This window comes from Neofelis nebulosa, chromosome 1 (assembly GCF_028018385.1).
Source record: "Neofelis nebulosa isolate mNeoNeb1 chromosome 1, mNeoNeb1.pri, whole genome shotgun sequence".
NCBI classification, from domain to species: Eukaryota; Metazoa; Chordata; class Mammalia; order Carnivora; family Felidae; genus Neofelis; species Neofelis nebulosa.
The window spans coordinates 222507085-222520694 of NC_080782.1; positions in this window are offsets into that span (position 1 = coordinate 222507085).

The following is a 13610-nucleotide window of genomic DNA, read 5'->3' on the forward strand; positions in this document are numbered from 1 at the left end:
GGTTAGGAAACATTACCCTTTCATTTAAACTTTCTAGCTTTGATTTGGTTTTGCCATGGGATGTTAGGAAATGCCTTTTATGTGTAACATTGTGTCAACCATACTTCAATTTTAAAAAATGCCTTTTGTTACCTTGTGCTGGCGTCTCAGATAGGAAAGGAAGAAAGATCTGAGCAGGCTTTGCTGGAGCAAAGATAATGAGGCCAAGATTCCCAGAAGAGAGATGAATCTCCGGGACAGGGTTTAGGGTTTGGCGGTCTCTGCTTCTGGCCTTGCAGTCACGTGAGGGCTCTTTTTCAGTGTCAACCTTGGAGGAACTGAGCTTTGTTTTTATTATAAAAGCAGTGATTCCATGTCCTTACACCTGGCTTTCTCTTCTTTCCCCATCATGATTCCAGAAAGAATTATTCATACTTCCTGTCTCTACTGTCTTCATTCTCATTCACTCCTGACTGCAATAAAATGAAGACTGATCTGGGCAACCCTGGGCCGGTTAGCGAATGACTCCAAGCCTCGGTTTCTTCGCTGTAACTTCCACATGAGGTCATGCAAGAAAAGCATCTACCATAGTCCCTGGTACTCGGCAAATATGTGATCTTAATTCCTTCACTGTCAAAAAAAAAAAAAAAAAAAATTCCTTCACTGTCTTTGCCTACTTCTGCCCCCAGGACAGAGATTAACTTTCTCTTCCTAAAATCATTAGTGACCTAATTGGAAGATTCAATGGTTCACTTTACTTCTCTTATTAATATTCAAGACTATACTCAGTTCTTGAAATTCTTATTCTTTCCCCAGTGTTTGCCCCCTGGTTCTTTTTCCTTTACAGACACCTTATTTTAAGTGTATTAATGGAATTATGTAGTTATCAAAAAGTATCATTTTGAAAGACACAAAAATGATTACTTTAACTTCCTAAGCAAAAATAGTGCCATATATAAATGCTACATGTTAAAAATAGGTAAGGAGCTTTTGGTCTTAAGAAGGCATTATGTTGATGTGATCCAAAGATAACAGTCTTACCCAAGTCACAGCCATAGCCACAGCCAAGATCCCCCGAGGGCAGTAGACATGTAGGGAACACTAGCAAATGAGAATTAAAGTACCGTTTGCTATGGACAGTCTGGTGAGCTGGGCCTGAGCACCGCTTTGAGGTTCAGGCCTGAAGACTTCCTCTAACTTCCAGGCACAGCCTCTTACCTCTGCAGGAGGACAGCAGGTAGACATACAGGTCCTCCGCCTGAGAGGGAAGAGATCTGGTTTCATCAGGGAACAAAGGGACTGCAAAAGAGAAGAGAGATTACCTCTTGGGTGTGCCGGGGCGGGCTCCTTGAGCTTGAGAGAGAAGATTGTGATCATCTCTTTCTGCCTCTGCATTCAGTGAACTTCAGGTTGAAATCTACCAGGGTGGGAGTATTTTTACACCATAGAAATTGGTAAACACTATAAAGCACGGCTTCCCATCCCTGACCTTTGCCAAAGCTGAATGTTAACTAGCAGCACCTCACAGGGAGAAGGCAGAAAGCACGAAATACTCTCTTACTCTGAGTTGGCTCTGGGTATCAAACGCAACATTCTGTTTCATTGTGGGAAGAATGTTAGATTCCATGTCTGAGTTCGTATCTGCAATGATAAAGATGACAATGATAGTAACACCTATTGACACTTCTAGGTACTGTGTTTCACCGTACCAAGCATTTCCCATGCATAACCTTAATTTCTACTCATCACTTTATGAAATAGGAACTGTCATTACCTCTGTTTTACAGATGAGAACACTGTGAATCAGAGAGTAAGTAATTTGTCTCATGTTACACTGTTGGTGAATAGAAGATTCTGGATTCCAGGGGTGCCTGGGTGGCTCAGTTGTTTAAGTGTCCCACACTAGATTTTGGCTCAGGTCAGGATCTGACCTTTCTTTCTGCCCCTCCCCGACTTCCATGTGTTCTCTTTCTCTCTCAGAATAATTAATAAAAAGAATGAAAAAAATTCTATAAAAAGAAGAAGAAGAAGAAGAAGAAGAAGAAGAAGAAGAAGAAGAAGAAGAAGAAGAAGAAGAAGAAGAAAGAAGAAGAAGAAGAAGAAAACAACCCTGGATTCCAATCCAGGCAAGTCCTCACTAGAGCCTCAGCTCTGACCTCCATGATAACGCCTTGGTGGGCAGAGAGGGTGGCAAAGTTCCCTCCTCAACCAGCAACCGACAGTGTGTGTTACTATGATAGAAACATCTATTCTTAAAATACACATCCTTGTGTATTATGACACGATTATTATATAAGGTTTTTAGTTGTGTAAAATAATACTATTTATTTTCACGGATATTTACATATGTAGTAAAGGTGTAAAAACATACATGGAGATAATGTGGGCACATAGCTAATTTTTATATAACTTTTTTGTGTATTTAAACTATCTTATGATAAAATTTTAATATATTTCTGAATAAGGTAATCAGGCTGGTTTTATTTTTTTTTTTAATTTTTTTTTCAACGTTTTTTTTTTTATTTATTTTTGGGACAGAGAGAGACAGAGCATGAACGGGGGAGGGGCAAAGAGAGAGGGAGACACAGAATCGGAAACAGGCTCCAGGCTCCGAGCCATCAGCCCAGAGCCCGACGCGGGGCTCGAACTCACGGACCGCGAGATCGTGACCTGGCTGAAGTCGGACGCTTAACCGACTGCGCCACCCAGGCGCCCCAAGGCTGGTTTTATAGTAACATTATGGGTAGTTGTAACCATTTATTTAAAAAAAATTAAAAAAAAAATTTTTTTTTAACGTTTATTTATTTTTGAGACAGAGAGAGACAGAGCATGAACGGGGGGAGGGTCACAGAGAGAGGGAGACACAGAATCCGAAACAGGCTCCAGGCTCTGAGCTGTCAGCACAGAGCCCGACGTGGGGCTTGAACTCACGGACCGCGAGATCATGACCCGAGCCGAAGTCGGCCGCTTAACCGACCGAGCCACCCAGGCGCCCCCATTTATTTAAAATTTTTAAGTGTTGTTGTTATATTGTCTTTTCAGTTAAAAAATTGTTTTTTAGAAAGGAGTTCATGCAAAATCTGGTAAAGCCTGAACAATGTCTGTAGTCAGCTGTATTGTGTAACATCAGGTTCCTGGTTTTGAAAATGTCCTGCAATTACATAAGATGTCATCATTGAGAGAACTGAGTGATACAATGGATTATTATTGTTATTTTTAGATGAATTAATAAATAAAGTTTATTTTGGGGCACCTGGGGGGCTTAGTTGGTTAAGCATCCCACTTCGGCTCGGGTCATGATCTCATGGTTCGTGAGTTCAAGCCCCACGTTGGGCTCTCTGCTGTCAGCGCAGAACCTGCTTCAGATCCTCTGTCCTCCTCTCTCTCTGACCCTCCCCTGCTCATGCTCATGTGCTCTCTTCTCTCCCAAAAATAAACTTAAAATAAGTGTCTTTTTATTTATTATTTTCGAAATGTTTGAGAGTCTCTGTTTTAATGGAGGCCTCCTCTGCCCCCAGGTACTGTTAGATGTTTTCCCTGTATGTTCCCACCCTCTACCACAGCAGTTATCACTCTGTAGGTTATGTTTATAAAGTAATATATACTTTTAAAATGCTGTTATTCTTTTCTAGGAAAATTTTCCCACATTTAAAAATTGAGCTATAATTCATATACCATAGAATTCTCCCTCTTTGAATTGTTAAAATTCAGTGGGCTTTAGCATATTCACAAGGTTGTGTGCAACCATCACCACTATCTAATTCCAGAATTATTTCATTACCCCCAGAAGAAACCCTGTATTCATTAGCGGCCACTCATCATTCTTCCTTCTCCCCTGTCCCTGGCAACCACTCATCAACTTTCTATTTATATGATTTTTATATGCTTTTTCTGGACAATTCATCTGAATGGACTCCTGCAATATATCAATATATGGCCTTTTGACAAGCTTCTTTCACTTTCAGTATAATGTAGTCGTTAAAATCCATGCTGTAGCATGAATCAGGATCATTCCTTTACACAGCTGAATACTATTCCTTTGAATAGACATACCACCTTTTGCATATTCATCCATCAGTTCATGAGCATTTGGGTTACTTCTATTTGGGGAGGGGAGTATTTTACATAATGCTGCTATGAACATTCATATATGTTATTGTTTGTACATATGCTTTCTTTTTTTTAATTAATTTTTTAAATGTTTATTTATTTTGAGAGAGAGAGAGAGCGCACAAGCAGAGAAGGGGCAGAGACAGAGGGAGAGAACCCTTTCTAGCACAGAATCCTAATCTAGCACAGAGCCTAATGTGGGGCTCAATCTCACAAACCATGAGATTATGACCTGAGCTGAAACCAAGAGTTGGTCACTTAATTGACTGAGATACCCAGGTGTCTCTGTACATATGCTTTCAATTCTCTTGGGAATATATCTAGGAGCAGACATGTCAGATCATATACTTAACTCTGTTTAATTTTTAGAGGAACTGCCAAGTTTTTTTCCAAAGCATAGGCCGGCAACTTTTAAAAGAACTTTTTTTTAGGACTATAAAGATATACATTATATAACCATTAGAGAAACTTTGAAAAATCCAGTGAAGAATCAGGACAAAATAAAGGTTATTTCCACTTTATACTACTATGGATAACAATTGTTGACATCGTGATCAGTCAGTCTTTTTAATATGTGCATATGTATGCGTGCACACACAATCTGTGTTATGCTATGTATACACCTTTTGAAATTTGCTTTTCTCCACTTGTAAGAGACATTAATTTTTCAAGTTGTTAAATAGTCTTCTAAATCATTTTGTAAATGGCTACATATTGGGGCGCTTGGTTGGCTCAGTCAGTTAGGCGTCCAACTCTTGACTTCAGCTCAGGTCATGATCTAATGACTCATGGGATAGAGCCCTGTATCAGGCTCTGTACTGGAGTCTGCTTGGGATTCTTTCTCTCTGCCTCTCCCCTGCTCTTTCTCTCTCTCTCTCTCGCTCTCTCTCTCTCTCTCTCTCTCAAAATAAATAAACTTTAAAAAATGGCTACATATTATTATTTTGTATGAAGGTACCAGGATTAATTTAACTCATATTGTTTTGATAGATAATAACAATATTTCTAATTTTCCTCTGATAGCTCTGTACAAATATTCTTGGCATATAAATTGTGGTGTTTATGACTACTTTTGTAGGATAAATTCCTAGAAATTGAATTAAGTATATGTATTTTCAGGTTTTTTAATACAGATTACCAGACTGTCCTCTGAAAGGTTGTATCCATCTATGTTAGTTTCCATCAACTAACAAGATGGCCTGTGTCACTCATTGCTGACCTATTGGTCATTATAATGGTTTAAATCTCTGCCAATTTAATGAACTAAAACAGGCTGTAATAACATTTTGCTTGGTATTTCTTTGATTCTCATTAAGAATGAACATTTTTTCTCCTGCTTATTGATCATTTGTATTTCCTTTTCTAATGTCCTGTTTTTCATGTATTTGGCCTGTTTTTCTGTCTAGGTGTTGCCTTATTATTCATTTGGAAGAGTTCCAGTTGAGTGTCTTTTTCTTTTACAAACTTTTCTCTTTCCTTTTTTTTAATACATTACAAAAGTAATAGATGTTTAGTGTAAAAATATAAAAGAATTATAATAATATAAAACATAAATACTGAAAAATTCCAAATTTCACCCTCTCCAACTGACAGTTTGGTGTATATTCCTCCAAATGTTTTTTCCTATCCATATTCTACCAATTACATTTCTTTTCAAAATTGGAATCATGGTACACATGTTGTTTTTAACTTGATTTTTCACTTACTGTCTTTTTTTTAAATAGTTTTTTTAATGTTTATTTATTTTTGAGAGAGACAGAGCACGAGTGGGGGAGGGGCAGAGAGTGAGGGAGACACAGAGTCTGAAGCAGGTTCCAGGCTCTAAGCTGTCAGCACAGAGCCTGACACGGGGCTCGAACCCACAAGTCATGAGATCATGACCTGAGCCGAAGTTAGATGCTTAACCGACTGAGCCATCCAGGCACCTCCAATTTACTTATTATATCTTATATATATGCCATTGTCAATACATATAGCTTTATCTTTTCTTTTTTTAATGTTTTTAATTTTATTTTTGAGAGAGCATGAGCAGGGAGGGGCAGAGAGAGGGGGACAGAGGATCCGAAGCTAATCCCTGAGTTTGAACTCAGGAACTTCGAGATCATGAGCTGAGCCACCCAGACACCTGTCTTCCTTTTAATAGTTGTGTGCTATCACGACTATATTGTGCTTTAAACATGAACAATTTTACATTTTTATTGAGTTATATCATTACGTCTTTTTTGTGGCATATTGCTTAACTTTTATGCAGTGGAAGAAGGTTTTCAAATTTTTATGAGAATACTCTGATGGACTATTCAAGAAATTATCTTCATTTTCCAAGACAAGCTATGCCGTGAAAGAGTGCAGACTGTTGACACATCTTGTAAATTCTATAAGGAGTCTGAAAAACTGCTTTGCAAATACGGGGGGGTGGGGGGGGTGGGGTGGAGATAATGTTTTGATCAAATAAAGTATAGTAAAGTCCTTATTTTAAGTGAATAAAGTTCGGAGTACATTACCATTTCATCTGGTCTCAAGAGCTAATTTCTAGAAGGTTGAAATGCATCAATAGTCTTTGAAAGAGAGAGTTCTTACTTCCCTGAAACATTCATAAAAAAATTTATAGTCATTGGGTTAGGTGCTGGCGATGGATTGATGAGGAAACACAAGACACACACATGCACACAACACACACAATCCCTGCTCTTACAGGGTGTACAGTCAAGTGGAGACAAGCATTGTTCAAGTAATTATACAAGCAAATATGTAAGAACAAATTGCAGTGTGTGCAAAGGAAGAAGAGTACAGGGCAGAGTGAGATGACTCAGAGGGATCCATCCCTGGCCTGGAACATTTTGGAAAGCCAACCTGGGATGTGTCAGCTGTGCTGCGATTGGGGGACCAGAGTGGGGAGGGGAGGTTTGGTGGCAAGAAAAGGGTGCATTAGGGAGAGAAGGAGCTACAAGGGTAGGAGCCCAGAAGCTGGAAGGGGTTCAAGCCTTGGGCAACACAAGAGCTAGCTCAAATGCCCACAAGGAGGAAAGGCTATGGGACAGGAAGGAGCATGCCTCTGCTAAAGTTTTAAATTCAAAAGGTTTTTATCATCTAAAAGTGGTATGACTGGGGTGCCTGGCTGGCTCAGTCGGGAGGGTGTGCAACTCGATCTTGGGGTTGTCAGCTTGAGCCCCATGTTGGGTGTAGAGATTGAAAATAAAATCTTTAGGGGGGGTTCCTGGGTGGCTCAGTCGGTTAAGCGTCTGACTTCAGTTCAGGTCATGATCTCACGGTTTGTGAGCCCCACATCAGGCTCTGTGCTGACAGCTCTGAGCCTGGAGCCTGGTTCAGATTCTGTGTCTCCTCCTCTCTCTGCCCCTCCCCTGCTACAGCTCTGTCTCTGTCTCTCAATAATAAATAAACGTTAAAAAATTAAAAAACAAAATAAAATCTTTGGGGTGCCTGGGTGGCTTACTCAGTTTAGTGTTGGACTCTTGAATTTGGCTCAGGTCATGATCTCACAATTTGTGGGACTGAGCCCCATGTCGGGCTCTGGACTGACAGCACAGAGCCTGCTTGGCATTCTCTCTCTCTGCCCTTCCCCTGCTCCCTCTCTCTCTCTCTCTCAAAATGAATAAATAAACTAAAAAAAAAAAAAAAACCAAAGTCTTTAAAAAATTAAAAAATAGGGGCACCTGGGTGGCTCAGTAGGTTGAGCATCTGACTCTTGATTTCGGCTCAGGTCATGATCCCAGGATTGTGAGATTGAGCCTCACCCTGTGTCCAGCTCTGGTTGAGTGTGGCACCTGCTTGAGATTTTCTCTCTCTCTCCCTCTGCCCTTCTCCCCCAGTTGCACGTTCTCTCTGTCACTCTAAAATAAAAATAAAAATAAAAATAAATTAAAAAAAATAAATGGTAGGACTACAAGCTATCAGTTTGTGATCCCTGCTTTATGGGGAATATGAGACTCATTAAACAATGACTGAGGTCCTGAAAATGTCCCGAAACTGAGCGTTCAAAGAATTCCAGAATTTGAATGCTGGATAGAATAGGGTGGAGTTCTGGAGTTGGGAAAAGAAAATCAGGGAGTGAGGATGATCTTATTAAAGGCCAGGGAAAGAAGGCCTTTCAAGGAGGAGGCAGTGAGTGCTGCTAAGAGATCAAGGAAAATGAGAACCGAAAAAATGTCCTTTGAATTTCATAACCCAGAGGTCAGTGACCTTCACAAAATGCCTAGACTGTGCTGACATTGTGTAATGAGTCTCATGTGTCTCCTGAATTGTCTGTGTCTTATGCCTGACTTGGAGGGGGTGTGGCTAGGTCAGACCCAGCACAAGCTTCTAGAGACCCCGCCTCATTCTAGCAACAACCAGCATGGTGTTATAAATAAGACCATTATAAGATAAACACACTTTTGACAAGGTATTTATTACCACATGTTTTAATATCGGACAGACTCAAGCAGGTTCACATAAAACACCATGAAGCATGTATTTCTTGTGCAATGCTGTACAGATAGGTATCTGGTTAATCGAGATCTTCAGAATAAAGCTCTATGAAATGTACTATTGCCTTTATTTAACAGAGTATATTGAAGGTATAAGAATCTACCAGCTACTGAAAACTGCAGAACCCCACCCCTATTGTGTCTTTATTTGTAGAAGAAATATTCTAAAAAATGTTCCATAGAACAGGATGAAAGTCATTTTCCGAATTGAAATTATAAGACTTTATTATCAAAACTGACATTTTTCAAGATAAAAGTAGAGCACATAATGATTAATGAACTTAACAGAAGGATTCCAAAATAGTTTCTACAAATTTAATTCTCTTAAACAACTGTAAATATACAGTATTTATTAGTCTTAATCTGAATGAATAATTCTCAAGGCCCTCCTAAAGTTATTGTTCATCAAGAATAAAATTCTACACATATGGGAATTCAGAAAAAAATCAGTTAACATAATTGAACGTAATTAATCATTAAAATATCAAAACAGAGCAGTAAATTTCAAAGTGTATATATGTAGTGATTTTTAAAGCTCTAATGAGGCATAATTTAAAATGTAGCTAAGCAATGTTTTAATGTATTAGTCACATGATGTAGTTAAAATCATTATAGTAAAATAAATTATATATATAACTAATATATAAGTATATATATTCATATAATTTCCTCTTGTTGGATTTTAGGAGAATATGTGTCATAGTTAATTCTATATTGTATTTTATTTATAAATTGAGAACTCTAATCAACAATTATTTGGTATTAAATGCTATACTTTTATATACCTTATTGCATTTAAAAAAATCTATAATTTTCAACAACAAACCTCAAAAATATTAAAGCCAAGGAAATTTCTAGGGCACCTGGGTGGCTCAGTGGCTGTGTCCAACTTCAGCTCAGGTCATGATCTCACAGCTCATGAGTTCAAGCCCCACATCAGGCTCTCTGCTATCAGCGTAGAGTCTGCTTCAGTTCCTGTCTCCCTCTTTCTCTGCCCCTCCCCAGATCGTGCTTTCTTTTTGTCTCAAAAATAAATAAAAACATCAGTCAATCAATCATTTAATAAAAATAAAGGACATTTCTTCTCCCTTAAATCTTGGATCTTGTAATCAGATTAATCTTTCTAAAATTCTGCTTTCATCTTGTTAGTGCCACGTGAATCATTATTCAGTGAATTCCCATTTCCTACAGAATGAAGTTCAACTCTTTATTCTGACCTCCATTCCATGCTTTGGCCTCAAACTTTATTTTCTTTTTTTTTTTTTTTTAATTTTTTTTTTTAACGTTTATTTATTTTTGGGACAGAGAGAGACAGAGCATGAACGGGGGAGGGGCAGAGAGAGAGGGAGACACAGAATCGGAAGCAGGCTCCAGGCTCTGAGCCATCAGCCCAGAGCCCGACGCGGGGCTCGAACTCACGGACCGCGAGATCGTGACCTGAGCTGAAGTCGGACGCTCAACCGACTGAGCCACCCAGGCGCCCCTCAAACTTTATTTTCAAACCAGGCCATGCTCTTCACTGACTCAGTACCAGCAAAGTTCATTCTGACCCTGAGCTTGTGCTCCTCACCTCCAATGCTCCTCTTTCTCATCTTCAAGTCCTACGATCTTTATCTATTATTTTCATTTTTTCAAGTAGGCTCCACACCCAACGTTGGGCTTGAACTCACAAACCTGAGATGAAGAGTTACATGCTCTACTGCCTGAGCCAGCCAGGTGCCCCGAATCCTCTGATCTTCAATTATTCCATTTGACTCCCACCTCCCTTGGGAATTTTCCCTGATGCTTCTGATGCCTTCCTCCTTTCTTGTCTTTAACACTCATGTTGGCTTTTAACTGGGCCACGTACTGTTACTAAACTAGTTCCTGTTTTTAAGACTTGTCTCTTCAACCACATGGGAAATTCCTTGATTAGTGCCTTTGGTGCCTAGCACAATGCTGAGTATTTAATGCTAAGCACATGCTAGTACCACCTTAATTACCTCTGACCCTTTACTTCATTCTTACCATTTTTCCTTCCAACTACAGAAACAGCCCAGCTAAAGGCCAAGTTCATTGTTGCTGCAGTGTCTCTCATTCTCTTCAAAAGCCAGCTGATCTTACTATTGGCTTCATTTAATGCATGAACTTCTCTGTGCAAATGAAACATATGGAATCTGGAACTTTCTTCAAACCAGGGACTTTTAATTTCACCAAGTCTTAGGTAAGTTTCTGTCTTTTGTGATAAATGTATATTTACAGGTAGATTTTTTCCCTTTTAATGGAATGTTTTAGATGTTCAATTTTTCTGAAATTATAGAGCTTTAAAATAACTGCAGAGTTTTCCTTTCACTGAGTGTGATGTTTTTTCCTTTTTTCTCTACTTACCCTAAGCACAGAGAAGGAGGTATAGAAGGAGAAGGCTATATGTTTTTTAAAAGGCCACCCTGGGCTGGGTGTAGAAAAGCAAAACTTACAGTCCTAGCTTCCTCTACTACATAGGCAGCTTAGCTCTGCTTAAGACTGTTGTGCTTGGGCGTCAAATCTACAAATCCAAGAAAACCGTAATCCAAAACCAGTATGGTTCTCTTTTGCCCAATAGCAGTAGGGACCATTTATTATGCACCTCCTATATGTCAGACACAATGTTGATTGCTTTACATGTCACCTAATTTTCATAAATGAGTGAATCATGATTCCTGTTTTACAGAAGAGAAAACTGAGGTTACTTAGAGCTGCTAAGTAACTTGAACAGCTAGTAAGTGGTAGAGTGAGAATTTGGATGCAGAATTGATTTCAAAGCCTCTGCTCTTTTCACTACACCTTGCAATGTCAGTGCCTTGTATTGCCAGGAATTCTCTTTCAGGACTATTGGGGCTTGCACTCATGAACTTGGCAGCTATTGAGAGAACAGAATAATAATAAAATTATATTATTATTATTATTATTATTATTATTGTATTATCCGGCAGTCCTCTCCTGCACAGAGTTGCTTCAGTCTTAGATATTAGATGCTCCCCACACTGGCAATTTATATTGCCCCCTTTTTATGTGTCCCCTTTGTTTTATTTATATGTCCCCTTTGTTATGGAACGTCTGATCACATGTCTTGGTAGATGGAAGGACACCTGGCAGTTTTGACCCTTGTCAAGGCTCAAAACAAAATCAGTAGAATAAAATCAATACAACAATAAGAATACATACATATATTTCGTATTAGAAATTCTCCCTGTAGGGGCGCCTGGCTGGTTCAGTTGGTAGAGCCTGAGACTCTTGACCTTGGGGTGTGAGTTTGAGCCCCACATTGGGCACAGAGATTACTTTAAAACAAAATCTTAAAAAAAATTCTACCTGTAATAATATATCACAAAAGACAAATTTAAATAAGACTCTATAGTCTTATTGTTGTGCTGACATATGAATTCCAGTCTTCAGCTGTTAGTTTACTTATGTGAAGAACAGTCAATAGAAGGAAATTCCAGTGTGACAAGAATTTTGACAATCCCTCAGTGTTATCTCTAACAGGATCTAGTTACATTGTGATCTTCTGGGAAGGATGTAGCTGTGTATGTTCATTTCAATCTGGCGGTTTCGCTCTTACTCTAGTCACACTATATGTGGGGATTCCCAGTGCTGTTTTATTAGTACCGTGGGAGGAGAGAGGCTATTTTTCCTTCCCTATTTTTCTACACTTCAGAGTTTAATACATAATGTTCTCTGAGCAATGTAACAGTCTTAAGACTTCTGTGCTGATGTAACCAATATTTTACATTTAGTTGGGCAGAGGTTTATTAATTAGTATTTACCACCAAACAGATCTAACTATATAAATATGTATATAATTGCATTAAGGATAATTTGTGACTTATGAGTCAATAACCTTTCACTCTTGTTTCATTTTAACATTAGGGTATTTAAGATGCTTTTATAAATCAGATTTTGTGTGTGTGTTTTAAAAAACAACACTAATTTAGTAGGAGACCGGGGTGTAGTTTTCAATGGCATTGGCAGTTATGATGCTATAGAAAGAACCTATACCTGGCTGGACTCTAACTTGAGAATCTTGGCTCTGCCTCTTGATTTTTATCTTGAGAAATCACTTCATCCATTTCTTCAACTACAGGATGAGAATCATAGTGTCTCACGGTGCTTTTTTTTTTTTTTTTTTGATGTTTATTTTTGAGAGTAAGAGCACAAGTAGGAGAGGAGGAGGAGGAGGAGGAGGAGGAGGAGGAGGAGGAGGAGAGAGAGAGAGAGAGAGAGAGAGAGAATGAATCTGAAGCAGGCTCCAGGCTCTGAGCTGTCAGCACAGAGCCTGATGTGGGGCTTGAACTCATGAACTGTGAGATCATGACCTGAGATGAAGTTGGACACTTAACCTACTGAGCCACCCAGGCACCCGTTTTTCTTTAAAAAAATGAAATATAAATAAATAAATAAATAAATATATTTTTTCTTTTCATCCCATGGTGTTTTTATGACGAGTATATGGCATAAATATAGGAACTGTTGTTCTGCAAGGGCAAAATTGGGTTTCAGGGACAGGGCATTGGCAAGGAACTCGACGTCTCCGAAGGGAGGGGGGAGGAGCTTTTTATGGAGTTTGAGCTAAGCATTATTAGTCAAGGAGCCCAAGTACTATTTATAGTAGGTCTATAATACCTTTCCCTGAAATTCTACTTCCAAAGACCAGACTTCCCTACTCGGGGCGAACTCAACTCCCGGACATATCCTGTGATTTTTTTGTTACACTTCCCCTAAGACTGTAAATTTTGGAGAAGCCATTCCTCCACCTTTGTATTCTTGGAACCAAACAGATCATTGGTTGGTATAAGTGCTTAATGTGTTTGGTATTAGACAAAGTCCTTATACAGAATGGTGAGTCAGGTTAGCATCTGAATAGCCATTAGCAGCGTTTAAGTTAAAGCCAATTTTAAGTTTTTCCTTCTCTCCAAAGGAAAACAGTGTTTTTCCTAAAAGAAAATCTTACGTAGAATTGGGTCTCTAGTATTCAGCCTAAAGCCTGCGAAGAAATAGGTGCAAGGGTGGGGAGGACGG